Source organism: Heptranchias perlo, chromosome 31 (genome assembly GCF_035084215.1).
Source record: "Heptranchias perlo isolate sHepPer1 chromosome 31, sHepPer1.hap1, whole genome shotgun sequence".
NCBI lineage: Eukaryota > Metazoa > Chordata > Chondrichthyes > Hexanchiformes > Hexanchidae > Heptranchias > Heptranchias perlo.
Genome location: NC_090355.1, coordinates 29,800,320 through 29,817,567, shown reverse-complemented (window position 1 = coordinate 29,817,567; position 17,248 = coordinate 29,800,320).

The window sequence follows — 17,248 nt, the reverse complement described above, 5'->3', positions numbered from 1 at the left end:
AACTTGTAAATTTACATCAATATTGTCTGAAAAATAGAGTTATACCAAGTGGAAAAATAAGGGGAAACAGGTGCGATTTGTGGTATTAAGTTTGGTAGCGACGTCAGAATATTTTATTAATTTTTAAAATAAATATATACAGATCACACATCACGTCACAATAGAAAATACTTACTGCAAAACTAATAAACGTTGCTTACTTTCTGCAAAAACGAGAATTATCTACAAAAAAGGTAGCGATTTATCGAACGAAAAGATATATCTGAACGAATTTAACCCGGACGCTGTTCCTAGCCTTTTGCCTAAATTTAAAGTGAACCGTGATTACTGCTGCTTAATAAGAAATAATTTAATATTCGTGTTCTGTTTTTTTTTAAAAATACGCCTATTTCACATATAACGCCCGCCCCCAGAAATCCAATAATGTAAACATGTAACCAGAAAGTGTTGCTGTTCCAGTGTGTTGTGTCGGCTGTAAATTTACCTGCTGCTGTTACTGTATTTAGTCTTTCAATGTCTAGGTACGAAACATGTTTTCAAAATTCGACAGTACCTATTCGTTACCTCTTCAGTTGTGCAGCGGATTGTGTCCAGCCCACGGTGCTGCTTAGTTAAACCTGCTCTTTTTTTCCTCCCGTTCTGATAAAACCTGCTTTTTAATATATATATATATAATATGTATTTTTTCCCTTTTGTTATACTATTGAAGACGAAAGAAGAATGTGAAAATCCAGCTACGGATGTCCATCCACAATTCTCGGGGTCCGAGTTGAAAAAGCACAAGAATTGCGTTTGGACAATCAATAGCGAGAATTTCTAAGGCTTTTTTTTTCCTCCCGGAGGCAGCAACTCTTGTCTTCGATACACGATACACCACACACCACACACACAAGAAAAACACATTTTAAGCAGATTTGCTGACAAACGCACTCTCTGTCAATTTGCATCTCTTCTGGTTGTGATCCAATAAACCCGGAGATATGAGAATCAAATTGCACAATGTTTTCCCAAACACACTGCAGGCAATTTATAAATATAACGACACGATCAGACATGCATTCATTTTTTTTCCTTTTGCAATAAGAGCTGCATCATTCTGACCACCATTTTCGCGTCAACACAAAATGCTTTTTTTTTTTGCAAATGCATGCATTTAAGAAGAATACGAATTATCTTATTTTTTAAAAAAAAAATCGGTATTTCAGTTGCAACATTTGAAAGCTAACATCGGTCAAGGTTGCAGCAACCATATATACATATACACATACGCACCACCCACACATACACTCACACACACAAAAAAAAAGACCTGTATTACGCTTTAAAGGGGATCTGGCTTATTCCCTTTTCTTAAAGCATCGGTATTCGTGGTATTCCGATTCTTCCCTCCAACTAAGGTGACATTTGTCTAGTGGTGCTCCTCTGAAGCTCCTCTGGAAGCTGATGGCTGTGCATTTCGCACTGTGCTTGGCTGAGCGCTCACCAACCCCCCCCCCCCCACAACAATAAATGTATAGTGACCAAAGGAGGAGAGAGAGCGAAAAAAGGCGATTGTCTTCAATTGGCACTGAATTTGAATAACGCCACGGGGTGATAAATGGGCATTGTGACTGAGGTAATGAATCTGTGCAGCCTCTATAGCAGAGAACGGCAGCTGGGAAATATCCAGCCACTTCTTCTTAAAGCAAAACCCACCGAAAAAAAAAAATCTTTGCATAAGACTCGAACCTTTATTATATATACATATATATATATATAAAACACACATCTGTTCTGTGCACGCATAGTTTGTTTGGAAACAAACAGTGGCAGACATTTTATTTCTTTAACCTAATTATAACAAATAAACGGTTTGCCTTTTACCAAGGTGCACGTGCATATATATATATTTATAAACAAGTCGCTATTATATGCAGTACACTTTTACAACACGTTTTACAACTGTGCAATCCGTGCAAAGTATGCGCAGTTCCACATAGTGAGTTATGCTGAAGTGCAGTGTGATATATACAACATAACATAACATAACACACACACTTAACCAGCATTTGGATATCTGCAGTATACTCAGTAATTCACTTGTGAGTTTTATTCGTTCTGTTAACCTCGTCGTTTGGAGGCGTTAACATTTTTGGTGCTTTTAATTTATGATTTTTTTTAAAAAAAAGTATCCTCCAGGCGGTAGATATCAACCTGATGGTCCATTTTTTTAAAAAATTGGACACGTTTCTTTGCATTCACTGTAAACAATGTATTTATTTATTGTCTGTTTAGGTATATCTGGGATGCTCGCACCCAAGTGTCTTTTCTTTTAATCGGTGAAAGTTCTTCCCTCCACCAAACAACTTTTTTTTTTCGTCTCCAGACCTTGGGTCCGTGTCAAGTGGGGTAATGAATTATTTTTGTTGTTGATTTGTAATTGATTCCAAGTTAAATGTTTAATCCTGACTCAGCGCAAATTCTAAAACGATTCATTAAAGTTACGAGATCACATACATGTTAATTATTTCATAAACAAAACAAAAAGTTCCCATTTTCCCTGGTTCCCATCCGCTATCTCCGCCCACCTCCACTTTGCTTGTTTTTTTTTTAAAAAGAAGATATATTTTAGAAAGCAGCATTTCTTGGCTCGCTCACACAAGTTGCCCGGCAACGGCAAACCAAAGGGGACAAATGTAACCAATCCGAAGATAAAGAATAAGATTTTCTTGACGTCTGACCCTTTTAAGAGAGAGGGGGGGGGGAGAAAAAATCCCCGCAGTCATAAAGTGCCCTGTGGCGCTTGCGGCTCCTCAGCCCTCAATTTAATTCCCAATTCCTCTGCCAGCTCTCACCTACAGGTGCAGATCCAGATTTCCCAAATGTAAAAGTATTTAATAACGGAAGATGGACCAGTGGTGTGGATCTTTCATAGAATCTTCGTGCGCAGAAGGAAGCCATTCGGCCCATTGTGCCCGTGCCGGCCCTTTTGAAAGACCCTATCCGATTCGGTCCACTTTCCCCATAGCCCTGCAAATGTTTCCTTTTCAAATCATTTCAAGTTTTAATAAGGTGCAGTTTCTCCTATTAAGTTTGAAAAATGGGCAACAGAAGTGCAAAAATCTTTCACAGTAAACCAGCTGATCTTTGGGTTAAACGCTGATAAAATATCCACAGAGTTATTGGCTGCCTTAATGCAGGCGGCTACAACTACAAATTGAATGTAATTTATTAAAATTAATGTGTGACACAAGTTTTAAATGGACGTTGTTTTGCTTTCTCCAAGACAGAACTGGAGCCCCTTCAAATGTCTTCCGTGCCGAGGGTTCTGCGGATCAAAGGGGTTGACAAATGTAAGGAATCTTACAACACCAGGTTATAGTCCAACTGTTTTATTTGAAAATCACAAATCTAAGCTTGTGATTTTCAAATCGAACAGTTGGACTATAACCCGGTGTTGTAAGATTCCTTACATAGTTCCAACAACGACAGATTCACCCCCATTCTAATAGACCCAGAGCAGCCTGGATTCAACCGGCCATGGGACCCAGTGTGTCCGTCAGTGCAGCAGAACACCGTTTAGTTTTTTTTAAAGCTTTTCCAATTCAACCTCGCAGCTAATTCTTCTTCAACTGCGAGAAAAAAAAATCTATTTCGTAACGAAATAAAATCAAAAATAGTTGGGGGTTATTCAGGTCGGCCTCTGAACAAGACAAGTTTGGGGTGAACTTTTCGTTTGATTTTTCTTTAATTGCAGATTTCCATCAGTTTTTTTTTTCGTTTAATTCCCATATTTCTTACTGTTTTTTTCGGGGGGGGGGGGGATTCCCTGTTATTATAATTGTAGGCAATTTTTTTAAAATTGCAAATTGGTGGAATTATCAACATAATTTAACAATTTCTTGCCCAGACAGTGGAGCCGCTGTTTGTTTACCTGAATTGTTGTGTCTTTTTGTCCGAATTGACATTTTGATTTGTTTTATAGCTTATTAAGAACAACGCAAAACGAAACCCACCATCGAAAGGTTGCGGTGTGTTGGGGAAATCGGATGAAGGAGAAACGGGTGGATTAGGTGTCCAAAAAAAGTGTTCTCGTTAAAAGCTGAGGGGGGAAAAGCCAATGAGGGAGCAAGAGTATTTCTACTCATTTATCCCAGGGAGGATCTTTTTTGAAATTATTATTTAAGTTTTTTTTTAACGGATATCAATAATTGAGGTTAAAAATGAATTAAACCGACAATCTTCTTCCAACAGTTTTACAGTTTTGGGGCTGTTTTCGTCAGAACAGGGGAGATTGTGGGTGATTTGAGAGAGGTGTTTTAAATTGTTGAAAGCATGGGGCAGGAGAGTTAGAAACAGACTGCTCCAATTCTGGCCTCTTGCCTAACCCCGATTTTCATCACCCCACCATTGGCGGGGGTGCCTTCAGCTGCCTAGGCCCTCTGGAAAACCTCCCTAAACCTCTGGGCCTCCACCTCTCTCCTCCTTTAAGACCCTCCTTTAAAAACCACATCTTTGACCGAGCTTTTAGGTAACCTTCCCTAATACCTCCTCATGTGGCTTGGTGTAATGCTCCTGTGAACCGCCTTGGGATGTTTAAAGGCACAATATAAATAAATGCAAGTTGTTGTTTGCAGTGATTTAAGGAGCCTTGAATGAGAGGACCTCGATATAACCTGTAAGAAATTTAGGACAGAGAGCAGGAGAAACTTTTTTACACAGAGGGTTGTGAGGCTGTGGAATGCACCACCAGACTTAGTGATTGAAGCAGAGACCATGTCAACATTTAAGAATAGGTCAGATAGATAGTTGAGGGAAAGGGAAATAAAGGCATAGTGGAAGAGAAGGGGCATATTAGAATAGGACAACTGCTCCTGTGGAGGACAAACACCAATATGGGTGGAACGGCCTGTTCCCATTTTGTAATCGCTGTGTAAATTTTGAGATGGTTCCTGCTTCTGATGGTCTGGTTTAGAAGCTTCGTGGAGGATTGTTCTGGAATCATGATAAATGTGTTTATGAAGTCTCCCTTTAGTGTGTATTTAAAGCAGAATTATGGATGTGTTCTTTTGATTTTACTGTGGGGGACACCCTTGAATAGGTGTATTACCATTTCTAGAATTCAAGTTTAAGGCAGCTTCTTTTCTGACTCTGATAAACAATGCCCATTGTGGAGCTGGAGGCACATTATACACCAGAGTTGTTTTCTTCCACGATTGATAGCGACACTGGCCTTTCATTGAGTAGGTCAGTATTTGCTGTCTGTAAGCCCTGTCGAGTCATGGAAAAGGCCTGAGGAATGACCATGTTAGGCGCAAGGAAAGCATTGTCAGGACTGTGAATGATGTAAATGAGATGACCTTGCATTATGGGCCGAGGCTGGCTCGTTTGGCCACAGCCACTGCCAGGACCTCTGGAACTACATTCCTGGTGCTACACAGCCAGCTCGTCTAGACCAGCAGTCCTGGCGCTCGGCAGCCAGCACCTCTGGAATAGCAGTCCTAGCGCTACATAGCCAGCACCTCTGGAACAGCAGTCCTGGCAATACACAGCCAGCCCCTCTGGAGCAGCAGTCCTGATGCTAGGCAGCCAGCACATCTGGAACAGCAGTCCTGGCGCTACACAGTCAGCACCTCTGGAGCAGCAGTCCTGGCGCTGTACAACCAGCATCACATTTTCAGCCCCATAAAGCCTTGTGATTAACGCATCCATCACATGAATATATTTCACATTCACAGTCTCTGTATACTTCACCTGATTGAATCAAACATCATATTCATAATGTAGCAACAAATCACATTGAACATGAGGAACTTACCAATAAACAAGTAGCTTTTTCACCGATTAAAAGGAATAATTTATTGATAGGAACCAGTAATAGCCTAGTTTTCAAAATGTTTCATTTTTTACAATTTAAATCAATGGATAAACTCTTTTCAGATTTTATTTTTAACATTCACTTAAATGTATTTTTATCTACTATCCCGTGTATTATATGTACATGAGAAAAAGCATACAAGGGATCAGTTTAACACAAAATGGTCTCTATTTGGTGATTATTCCTAGATAGTGTTTAAAGAATGCATTCAGCATTGTTGAGTAGGTGCTGTTTAATTTTGAGATGTTACTGGTTGATGTTGCCTGCCATTGCTCGCTGATTTATACAGATTGGGCTCCTCGCACACCCTGCTGCTCCTGGTAGTGGGCAGTGCTCAGAGCATGATCAGACGATTGGTTGGAGGTCCTTCACAATACTTCAGCACTTATTCACACAGACACACACTCACACAGACACACACAAAAACAGACACACACTCGCACAGACACACACTAAAACACAGACACACACTAAAACACAGACACACATTAAAACACAGACACACATTAAAACACAGACACACACTCACACAGACACACACAAAAACAGACACACACTCGCACAGACACACACTAAAACACAGACACACATTAAAACACAGACACACACTCGCGCAGACACACACTTGCTCACACACACAAATTCACACACAGACACACTTGCAAATTCACACAAGCACACATTCACAAACAGACACAATCGCTTTGACACACCTATAGAGTCCTACAATTGCACAACCATGCACTTGCACAAACACACTCAAGCACTAACAGATTCCCAGACACACATTCCCTCACATAGACACATACACAAACATTCATTCACAGACTCACACACACAGACACAGACATGCATTCACACAGACACATTTGCTCACACACACTGAAATTCACAGAGGCACTCACGACACACATTTGCTCACACAGACACTCACATTCACTTACATAGACGCACACACACACATTCACACACAGATACACACACACATTCACTCACGGACACACATTCACACACATACACACACATTCACTCACACAGACACACACAACAAAACCAATAGAATGTTGAACGCTATAACCAAAACCGTAGAATACAGAATAACAGTAGACTACAGAATAACAGTAGACTACAGAAGTCGGTAACCACAGGACACAGATTTGGTAAAAGAAGCTTAATGACCTCAGGACTTCCCAAAGCATTTTACAGCCAAGAAGTACTTTTGAAGTGTAGTTACTGTTGTAATGTATGCAACACGGCAGCCAATTTGCGCACAGGAAGGTCCCACAAACAGCAACATGATAACGACCGGATAATCTGTTTTTATGTGTTGAGAGATAAATATTGGCCATGACACCAGCGAGATCTCCCCTGCTCTTCTTCGAATAGTGCCATGGAATCGTTTACCTCCACCCGAGAGGGCAGATGGAGCCTCGGTTTAAAGTCTCATACGAAAGACGGCACCTCCAACAGTGCAGCACTCCCCCAGTGTCAGCCTGTATTACGTGGTCAAGTCTCTGGAGTGGGACTTGAACCTATCTTCTGACTCAGGGGCAAGCGTGCAACCCACTAAGCCACAGCTGACACATAGAGTGAGCAACACTTGGAATGACTCAGGTGGAACAGTGGAGGTGAAAATCCTGAAATAATTTAAGAAACAATTAGAAGCTGGAATGGGGGGTGGGATTTTAGGGTCATTCTGAATGGATGGATTAAGATGGGCTTCCTTATCTGTAATCTGTGAAAGCTGTCCTCGCGCTGAAAATACTAACAGCTAACTGGCTGGAAGTGAACCTGTGCCACTCTGTGTGAGCACATGTTGGTCGTGCTCTCTTCTGGCAGAGAGAATGCAACTTGCAGTCCTTGCTGCAGTGTAACAGGGGCCTCACCAGCCATCATTCACACTCTGCACCCATCAGTCTCAGATGAGTAGTATAGTTTAATCACAACAACAACTTGCACTTATATGATGTCTTCAGTGTAGAAAAACGTCCCCAGGTATTTTACAGACACGTAATAAAAATGGACACCGAGCCAAAGGATATGTTAGGAGGGGGTGACTTGGTCAAAGAGGTGAGTATTAAGAAAGGTCTTATTAGGAAAGGGTGGTGGAGAGGCAGAGGGGTTATCATAGAATCATAGAAGCACTGAAGGAGGCCATTCGGCCTATCATGCCTGTGCCGGCTCTTTGAAAGAGCTATCCGATTAGTCCCACTCCCCTGCTCTTTCCCCATAGCCCTGCAAATTTTCCCTTTTCAAGTATATATCCAATTCCCTTTTGAAAATTACTATTGAATTACACTTTCTGGCAGTGCATTCCAGATTTAGGGAGAGAATTCCAGAGCGTGATTCCTAGTCAGTTGAAAGCAAAGCCGTCAATGTTGGGGTGAAGGGAAGGGAGGGATTTCAGCAGCAATTGAGTAGAATGGGCCTATACTCTCTGGAGTTTAGAATAATGAGAGGTGATCTCATTGAAACATATAAGATTCCGAGAGGGCTTGACAGGGTAGATGCTGAGAGGCTGTTTCCCCTGGCTGAAGAGTCTAGAACGAGGGGGCATAGTCTCAAGATATGGGGACGGTCATTTAAGACTGAGATGAGGAGGAATTTCTTCACTCAGAAGGTGATCTTTGTAATTCTCTACCCCAGAGAGCTGTGGATGCTCAGTCGTTGAACATATTCAAGACTGAGATTGATAGATTTTTGGACTCTAGGGGAATCAAGGGATATGGGGTTCGGGCGGGAAAGTGGAGTTGAGGTCTAAGATCAGGCATAATCTTATTGAATGGCGGAGCAGGCTCGAGGGGCCGTATGGCCTACTCCTGCTCCTGTTGCATATGTTCTTATTGAGATATATGTAAATTAACTGGAGCATGGATTTAAACTTTCTATATCGCCCTGAGGCTTCATGATACACACCTAGGCTTAATATGAAAACAAAAGCATGGACACCTCTAATTTAAGGGACAGTTGGAAGCTGTGATGGGGTTTTTCTAGATTGATAAGCTAGGATGGGCGAAATGAACTTCCTCATCCATATCTATCTTGTGAATACTCCACAGTAATAGAGGAAGAGCTATTTTCAAAGCTATCACCCCCATCGAGTTATTCATCTGTGCTACGAGGAGCATTCGGATTCACTGTGTTCTACTAGATAGTACTCTTCAAAGATAATTGTCACCTTCAATACATATCAGCAAACTCAAGTCAAGTTATTCTGCTGTTTGAGGGATTGGCTCAGAATAGGCGCTGGCTGCTGAACTTCAGAATTTATTTCCAGTTATTAAAGTGAATCAGGTTTATCTGGATCCAATTTCTATTGTACTGAGTGGGGTAAAAAAAATCGAGACATCAAGTTAAGAACGTCTTGGATTCTGAGCTGTACTAGCAAAGTATAGTTTAATCCCCAAAGCCTTTTCACCATCTACAAGGCACAAGTCAGGAGTGTGATGGAATACTCCCCACTTGCCTGGATGAGTGCAGCTCCAACAACACTCAAGAAGCTTGACACCATCCAGGACAAAGCAGCCCGCTTGATTGGCACCCCATCTACCATCCTAAACATTCACTCCCTCCACCACCAGCGCACAGTGGCTGCAGTGTGTACCACCCACAGGATGCACTACAGCAACTCGCCAAGGCTTCTTCGACTGCACCTCCCAAACCCGCGACCTCTACCACCTAGAAGGACAAGAGCAGCAGGCGCATGGGAACAACACCACCTGCACGTTCCCCTCCAAGTCACACACCATCCCGACTTGGAAATATATTGCCGTTCCTTCATCGTCGCTGGGTCAAAATCCTGGAACTCCCTTCCGAACAGCACTGTGGGAGAACCTTCACCTCACGGACTGCAGCGGTTCAAGAAGGCGGCTCACCACCACCTTCACAAGGGCAATTAGGGATGGGCGATAAATGCTGGCCTTGCCAGCGATGCCCACATCCCATGAACAAATAGAAAAAACACTTAACAGGCAATATCTCACTGGTAAATGCACACTTCTGGAGTAGTAATGAACTGTATGGACCTGATCCGATTCCAGGTTTATGCTGAGGTAGCTGGTCACATCCAGGGAATATTACAGTTGGTCTTCATGTCCTCAGGGCAAAGGAGGAGGAAAAAAAATCTGCCAGAATCCCCCCATCCCCCTTGATGGATATCCAGTGTCAGTGGCTGGAAAATGCAAGTCTGTGAATGAGGACAGAATTGGGTTTGGCTGAGATGTTTGATTGCCATTGAGCTGTAGAGTGGGGTGGTTTGATGGCCCATTGACCAGGGTGCTTTATAGTTTAATAGCAAAATGAACCTCAGGGTGAGGTGGTTTGATTGCCCATTGAGCCATTGGCTGAGGAACAGCACTCTCACCTCGGAGACAGGAGATCATGGGTTCAAGTCCCACTTGCAGAGACCTGCCCACTTAATCTAGGCTAACACACCCAGTGCAATAGCAAGGGAGTGCTGCACTGTTGGAGGTCACGTCTTTTGGATGAGACATTAAACCATGGCCCCGTTTGCCCTCTCAGATGGGTGTAAAAGATCCCACAGCACCATTTCAAAGGAGAGCAGGGGAGTTCTCCCTGGTGTCCTGGCCAATACTTATCCCTCAACCAACATCACCAAAACAGATTACCTGGTCATTATCTCAGTGCTGTTTGTGGGATCTTGCTGTGCACAAATTGGCAGCTGGGTTTCCTACATTACAACAATGACAACACTTCAAAAGTACTTAATTGGCTGTAAAGCGCTTTGGGACATCCTGATGTCATGTAAGGTGCTATATAAATGCAAGTCTTTCTTTTATTTCTTTTACTGAGTTGGGTGGTTTGATAGCCCATTGAGCTGTATGGTGGCGTGTTATTCAACTGTGGGAAGTATCACAGCCGAGCCTGATCTTTTCCTCATCTTACACCCACATGTGCACATGTTTCATCAGTGAATAATGGGGGAGCAATTTTCACCTTCCTGGTCCAGGGATGCTGAGGCCAATTGTAGCAACCCTACTCGAGACTGGCTAACTCAGGACAGAAAGGGCACCGACCCTAGCTCAGTAACTGACTGTGCAGTATGCTTACTATCTGAGCCATCAGGAGAATTCTTATCGGGGAGGCGCTGTGTTAGGTTAACTGATAAAACCTGCCACACTAGTAGGTGTCGAGAGATGAGAAGGTTTGGGCTATACAGGCAGATGGCAGCTATGTTTCTGGTTCTCAGTTCATAGAACCATAGAATCATAGAATGGTTATAGCACAGAAGGAGGCCATTCAGCCCATCAAGCCCATGCCAACCCTTTGTAAGAGCAATCCAATTAGTCCCATTCCCCCGCACTTTCCCCGTAGCCCTGCAAATTTTTTCCCTTCAAGTATTTATCCAATTCCTTTTTGAAAGCCACGATTGAATCTGCTTCCACCACCCTTTCAGGCAGCACATTCCAGATCATAACTGCTCGCTGCGTAAAAAAGTTTTTCCTCATGTTGTCTTTGGTATTTTTTTGCCAATCACCTTGTGCCCCTATGTAATTCAAAACACCTTAAACCATAAACAAAGGCAAAGGTAAGACTCTCTTTCAAAAACCAGCTCTCTATTGTAAGATGGGTGTTAGTGATATCCGTGTCAATGTGCCAACACTGCTCCATTTAAATCTGAACAGTGTGAAGGCTCCTCTCATGCTTTATTGAGTATATGCAGTGCCTAGTTCTATACTGAGCCTCATAGATGAGGAATGGCCCAAGTACCATGCTTGCTCTGTGCTGATATCAGCCAGCGTTCCTGCTCTTGCTCCTGCTCCTGCTCCTGCTCCTAATGCAGTGAGTCTGGCTGGAAATGTGTGTGGTTAGCAGGGGAGAAGGGGACGAGATCGGGTCCCATTGGATGAATAACCGGCCAATATTCGCTGTCTAGGCTCAGACCTAAAAAAAAAATGGCCACTGAACTGAGGTGCCGGAGGGCTGCTGCTGCTCACTGGATCATGCCTACACTGCCAGGGGAGGAAAATTGGAGGAAAATTGGAGAAAAATAAGAGCTTGTATTGACTTGCCCTGAGATGAGGAAACTTCTATCATGAAGTCATTCTGCCACCTAGTGGCATCGGTCAGAAATGGCATCTGCATCAATGTCAAGTATCCAAAGACTGGAAATCTCGGCTTCCAGCAGAAAGCTATGTACAAAGGCCAGTCAAGCCTACGATTCACAGTGAGGTCTCCTACTTGGGAGTCCAATCCTTTAGCATTTTCCCATTGGGCTAACTAAATTAATATTTTTGCTGTGCACAGCGAATGTATGTTGGGGAATGGGACTGCACTTGGTGACAGCATCAAGCGTCTCGCAGTGTTGGGCTCGCCTTCCTTTATCCTGCCAGTTTGGGCATGCATCCTGTTCTGCACCCTCTACTGCCTGCTCTTTGGGCTCATTGTACTGGATTGAAGAGAAGTTTCTTTAATCGACACACACTGACCTTGCACTGGGCTGAGACTGGGCTCTTGTTCTTCTTTTAGGGAGTTCCTTAAGTGGTTTATTTCTCCCATTCCCCCCAATCTCTCAGGACGGACGTCAACTGCTTCAAGTTAAACCATGGCTGGAGGGTGGGGGTGGGGTGGAGGGACGGGTACAGGTTTAAACCCAAGTTAAGACTGATGTCAGGAAGTTATGCAGACAAAGAATGATCAACACATTGGAATAGACTCTGAGTACAGCAGTGGAGGTGAAAACCTTGGAATCATTTTAAAAACAGCAAAATGCTAGGCTGGGAACTGTGGGATCTTTCTGGATGGATAAGACGCCCTGACATCTCACATGTATCTTGAGGTACAATCTTCCACAGGCTGTACATGACCCCAAGTCCCTTGCCCAAAAGAACCTTCTCATGTGTGAGCCTAGACAGCAGGTAATACAACTATGGGGGGGGGCGACATTGAGGCCGATCTGGTCCTCACACAACACCTACTTGCATTTATGTAGCGTCTTTAACGTAGTAAAACGTCCCAAGGTTCTTCACAGGAGCGATTTTCAAACAAAATTTGACACCGAGTCACCGAAGGAGCTATTAGGACAAGTCAAAAGCTTGGTCAAAGAGGTGGGTTTTAAGCAGCGTCTTAACGAGGAGAGAGAGGTGGGGAGGGTTAGGGAGGGGATTCCAGAGCTTAGAGCCTAGGCAGCTGAAGGCACGGTCGCCAATGGTGGAGAGATTAAAACCAGGGTTGCGCAAGAGGCCAGAATTGGAGGAACGCAGCACACAGCAGGAGTTGCTGGAGAGTTAACAGAAGTGGGAACTCTGGCTGAGTTTTACCCTGCCTACTCCAGGGGCACCGATGTCAATTGTAGCTAAGGTACGTTTCAAACGGGAGCACTAGTGTTGGATTAAGCACATTCCCCTATGTATGTCCCAAGGAGAAAGGATTTATGTAGCAGATTTAAAACAGTTTGTACCAGGGATTTGAGAAACAGATGGCTAGACTCCCATGTGTGTAATACGATTTGATTAACAATGAGTCTTGCTTTTATTTTATTGTGTGTTACTTACAGGGGAATGGTGTACCTTGTACATACACAAAGGTACATGTGCACATATATACGCGTCCTAGTCAATCTCCTGTGCGGACGAGAAGTCATGACTTGAGTGCAGTCCTTAGGTGAGGCAGGGTTGTAGGGGGGAGGGATAATTGGATCAGGGCACACCTGATTCAGGCTCCATTTTAAAGTCATACATTAGGTCCTTATTTTTATATTCTCCTTATAAATTCCTATATCTACATTTATAGTAGAAACCCATCCATGTAAATTGATCATACTGTAATTACACCCTCCCACCAGCTGTGGTGCTGCAGCACCTCCACTGGGGAACAGTGGGGAGGGATAAAATTTAACCCTCCCCCCCCCCGACCCTCTCCTGCCCGTCATGGGGGGGGGGGGGGGGGGTTTCCCCCCTCCCCCAGGACGGGCAGGAGAGGGTCGGGGGGGGGACGGGCAGGAGAGGGTCGGGGGGGGGGGACGGGCAGGAGAGGGTCGGGGGGGGGGACGGGCAGGAGAGGGTCGGGGGGGGGGGACGGGCAGGAGAGGGTCGGGGGGGGGGGGGGACGGGCAGGAGAGGGTCGGGGGGGGGGACGGGCAGGAGAGGGTCGGTGGGGGGGGGGACGGGCAGGAGAGGGTCGGGGGGGGGGGACGGGCAGGAGAGGGTCGGGGGGGGGGACGGGCAGGAGAGGGTCGGTGGGGGGGGGGACGGGCAGGAGAGGGTCGGGGGGGGGGACGGGCAGGAGAGGGTCGGTGGGGGGGGGGACGGGCAGGAGAGGGTCGGGGGGACGGGGACGGGCAGGAGAGGGTCGGGGGGGGGGGACGGGCAGGAGAGGGTCGGGGGGGTGGGGGACGGGCAGGAGAGGGTCGGGGGGGGGGGGGAAAGGTTAAATTTTTTAAACTGTGAGACCCGCCCCCAACCCGCTGCGAACGCGCCGACTTCCGGTTTAACCCTGGGGGAGGGGGGCAGGAGGGGGGATGGGGATTGGGGGCCGGACGAGTAACCTGCTTTCAAGAGGCGGGTCAGTAATTATAATATGTTAATGAGGCTCCGTTCCTCAGCTTTTTGCGGCCATTTGGATTTGACGGCTGCGGGCCGTATTTCCCAGGGCTCGGAAAAACCCAACAGCTGAAGGGGGACAAGAACTGTCGGATCCAGCAGGTGAGTGCTTTCCCCAGCACTGTTTGAGGGCCAGGAGGAGCAGGTGTGCATTCCGTCCCCCTCCCCCCCCCCCCCCCCCCCCCGCAACCTCCGGCCCCCTCAAGCACATCTGCTGCGATCTTCTGACCCCCTCGTGATGGGCCGACCCCCTTCCCGCGATCGTCAGACCCCCTGTCCACAATCGGCCGACCCACCCTCTCCGCGAACTTTTCCCTTCCCGTGATCCGATCCCCCCCCCCCGTGATCTCTCCCTCCCTCCTCTCCGGTCCCCAGCTGCAGCCTTCTATCACAGGCTTTCTCGCCCGGCAGCGACCAGCCTCTCAATCTGTCCGGCTGCTGGGCGGGAAACAGAGAAAATAAATTCAAATGAGGTCCTGCCGTTAAATTCGGTAAATATCAGGGGCCAGTGTGAAAAGTTTACACAGGCAGTTTCCATTATATGTGTGAACATAGGAATTTATAATAGAAAAAGTTAACAGAAAGTGCTTGCAAATTTGTGAGTCACAGTTTTAAAAAAGTATTAAACAAATGCTGATTGCTTTCAATGCTCAGAGAGACTTCCCATCGATCAGATATTGCTTCAGCAATCACACTTAAAAAAATTTATTAAAAAAACTGGTCCAACATCTAATTGACCTGAGAATCTGCCTAAAAGCAATTAGTTTCTAATTGACCTCAGGAAGGCACAATTAAACCATGTGCCCTTGTCTGTGTGCTCTATCCCTGTATTGATATTGCTGAAACCAGATCTCTTATCTCAAAGGGGGACCCACATTTTCTGGTACCTCATGAGGTGGACTTTTTTCACATGACCCTATTCAACCATGAGGGCCACCACATTCTGGCCTTTCCTCAACTGATGTTTACACACCTGCACTTCCAGCAAAAATCACTCTGTAACGATCAGGGGCAGGCACATTAGTTGGTTTATCTCCCGCTTCCCTAACTAGGAATACTGCAACCAATTCTTGCATCCTTATCAGCAACCACTGCAATTAGCTAACTCGTCATAGGGCAGGGACCTGTGTGACTCAATATTACATGGGGAAGTATCACTCAATATTACATGGGGCAGTGTGACTCAATATTACATGGGGAAGTGTGACTCAATATTACATGGGGCAGTGTGACTCAATATTACACAGGGCAGTATCACTCAATATTACACGAGGCAGTATCACTCAATATTACACGGGGCAGTGTGACTCAATATTACATGGGGCAGTATCACTCAATATTACATGGGGCAGTGTGACTCAATATTACATGGGGCAGTGTGACTCAATATTACACGAGGCAGTATCACTCAATATTACACGAGGCAGTATCACTCAATATTACATGGGGCAGTGTGACTCAATATTACATGGGGCAGTGTGACTCAATATTACATGGGACAGTATCACTCAATATTACATGGGGCAGTGTGACTCAATATTACACGAGGCAGTATCACTCAATATTACATGGGGCAGTGTGACTCAATATTACATGGGACAGTATCACTCAATATTACATGGGGCAGTATCACTCAATATTACACGGGGCAGTATCACTCAATATTACATGGGGCAGTATCACTCAATATTACATGGAGCAATGTGACTCGATATTACATGGGGCAGTATCACTCAATATTACATGGGACACTGTGACTCAATATTACATGGGGCAGTATCACTCAATATTACATGGGGCAGTATCACTCAATATTACATGGGGAAGTATCACTCAATATTACATGGGGCAATGTGACTCGATATTACATGGGACAGTATCACTCAATATTACATGGGGCAATGTGACTCAATTTTAAACGGGGCAGTGTGACTCGATATTACACAGGGCAGTATCACTCAATATTACATGGGGCAGTATCACTCAATATTACATGGGGCAATGTGACTCGATATTACATGGGGCAGTATCACTCAATATTACATGGGGCAATGTGACTCAATATTACACGGGGCAGTATCACTCAATATTACATGGGGCAGTATCACTCAATATTACATGGGGCAGTGTGACTCAATATTACACGGGGCAGTGTGACTCAATATTACACAGGGCAGTATCACTCAATATTACATGGGGCAGTGTGACTCAATATTACACGGGGCAGTGTGACTCAATATTACATGGGGCAGTATCACTCAATATTACATGGGGCAGTATCACTCCATATTACATGGGGCAGTGTGACTCAATATTACACAGGGCAGTATCACTCAATATTACATGGGGCAGTATCACTCAATATTACATGGGGCAATGTGACTCGATATTACATGGGGCAGTATCACTCAATATTACATGGGGCAATGTGACTCAATATTACATGGGGCAGTATCACTCAATATTACATGGGGCAATGTGACTCAATATTACATGGGGCAGTATCACTCAATATTACATGGGACAGTGTGACCCAATACTATATGGGGCAGCTCAAACTTTCTTTGTGCTTGGGATGGCAGAGGCCCAGGATCATCATCAGGTACATTACTGCAATTAAATTTTACATCATTCACACAAGAAAATTGATTGAGAAGAATTAATTACTGAAATGCAAATAGGGATAATGTACTTCAATGGGTTTTATCAGCCTGCAAATTAATCAGGAAAATAAAGCCAGTCTGTGCAGCCAGAACTGGGAGGGATCACATCATCTCTCCAGATGGACCTGTATTATTCAGGTATTGGGCAACAACAGTTTAGATTTACT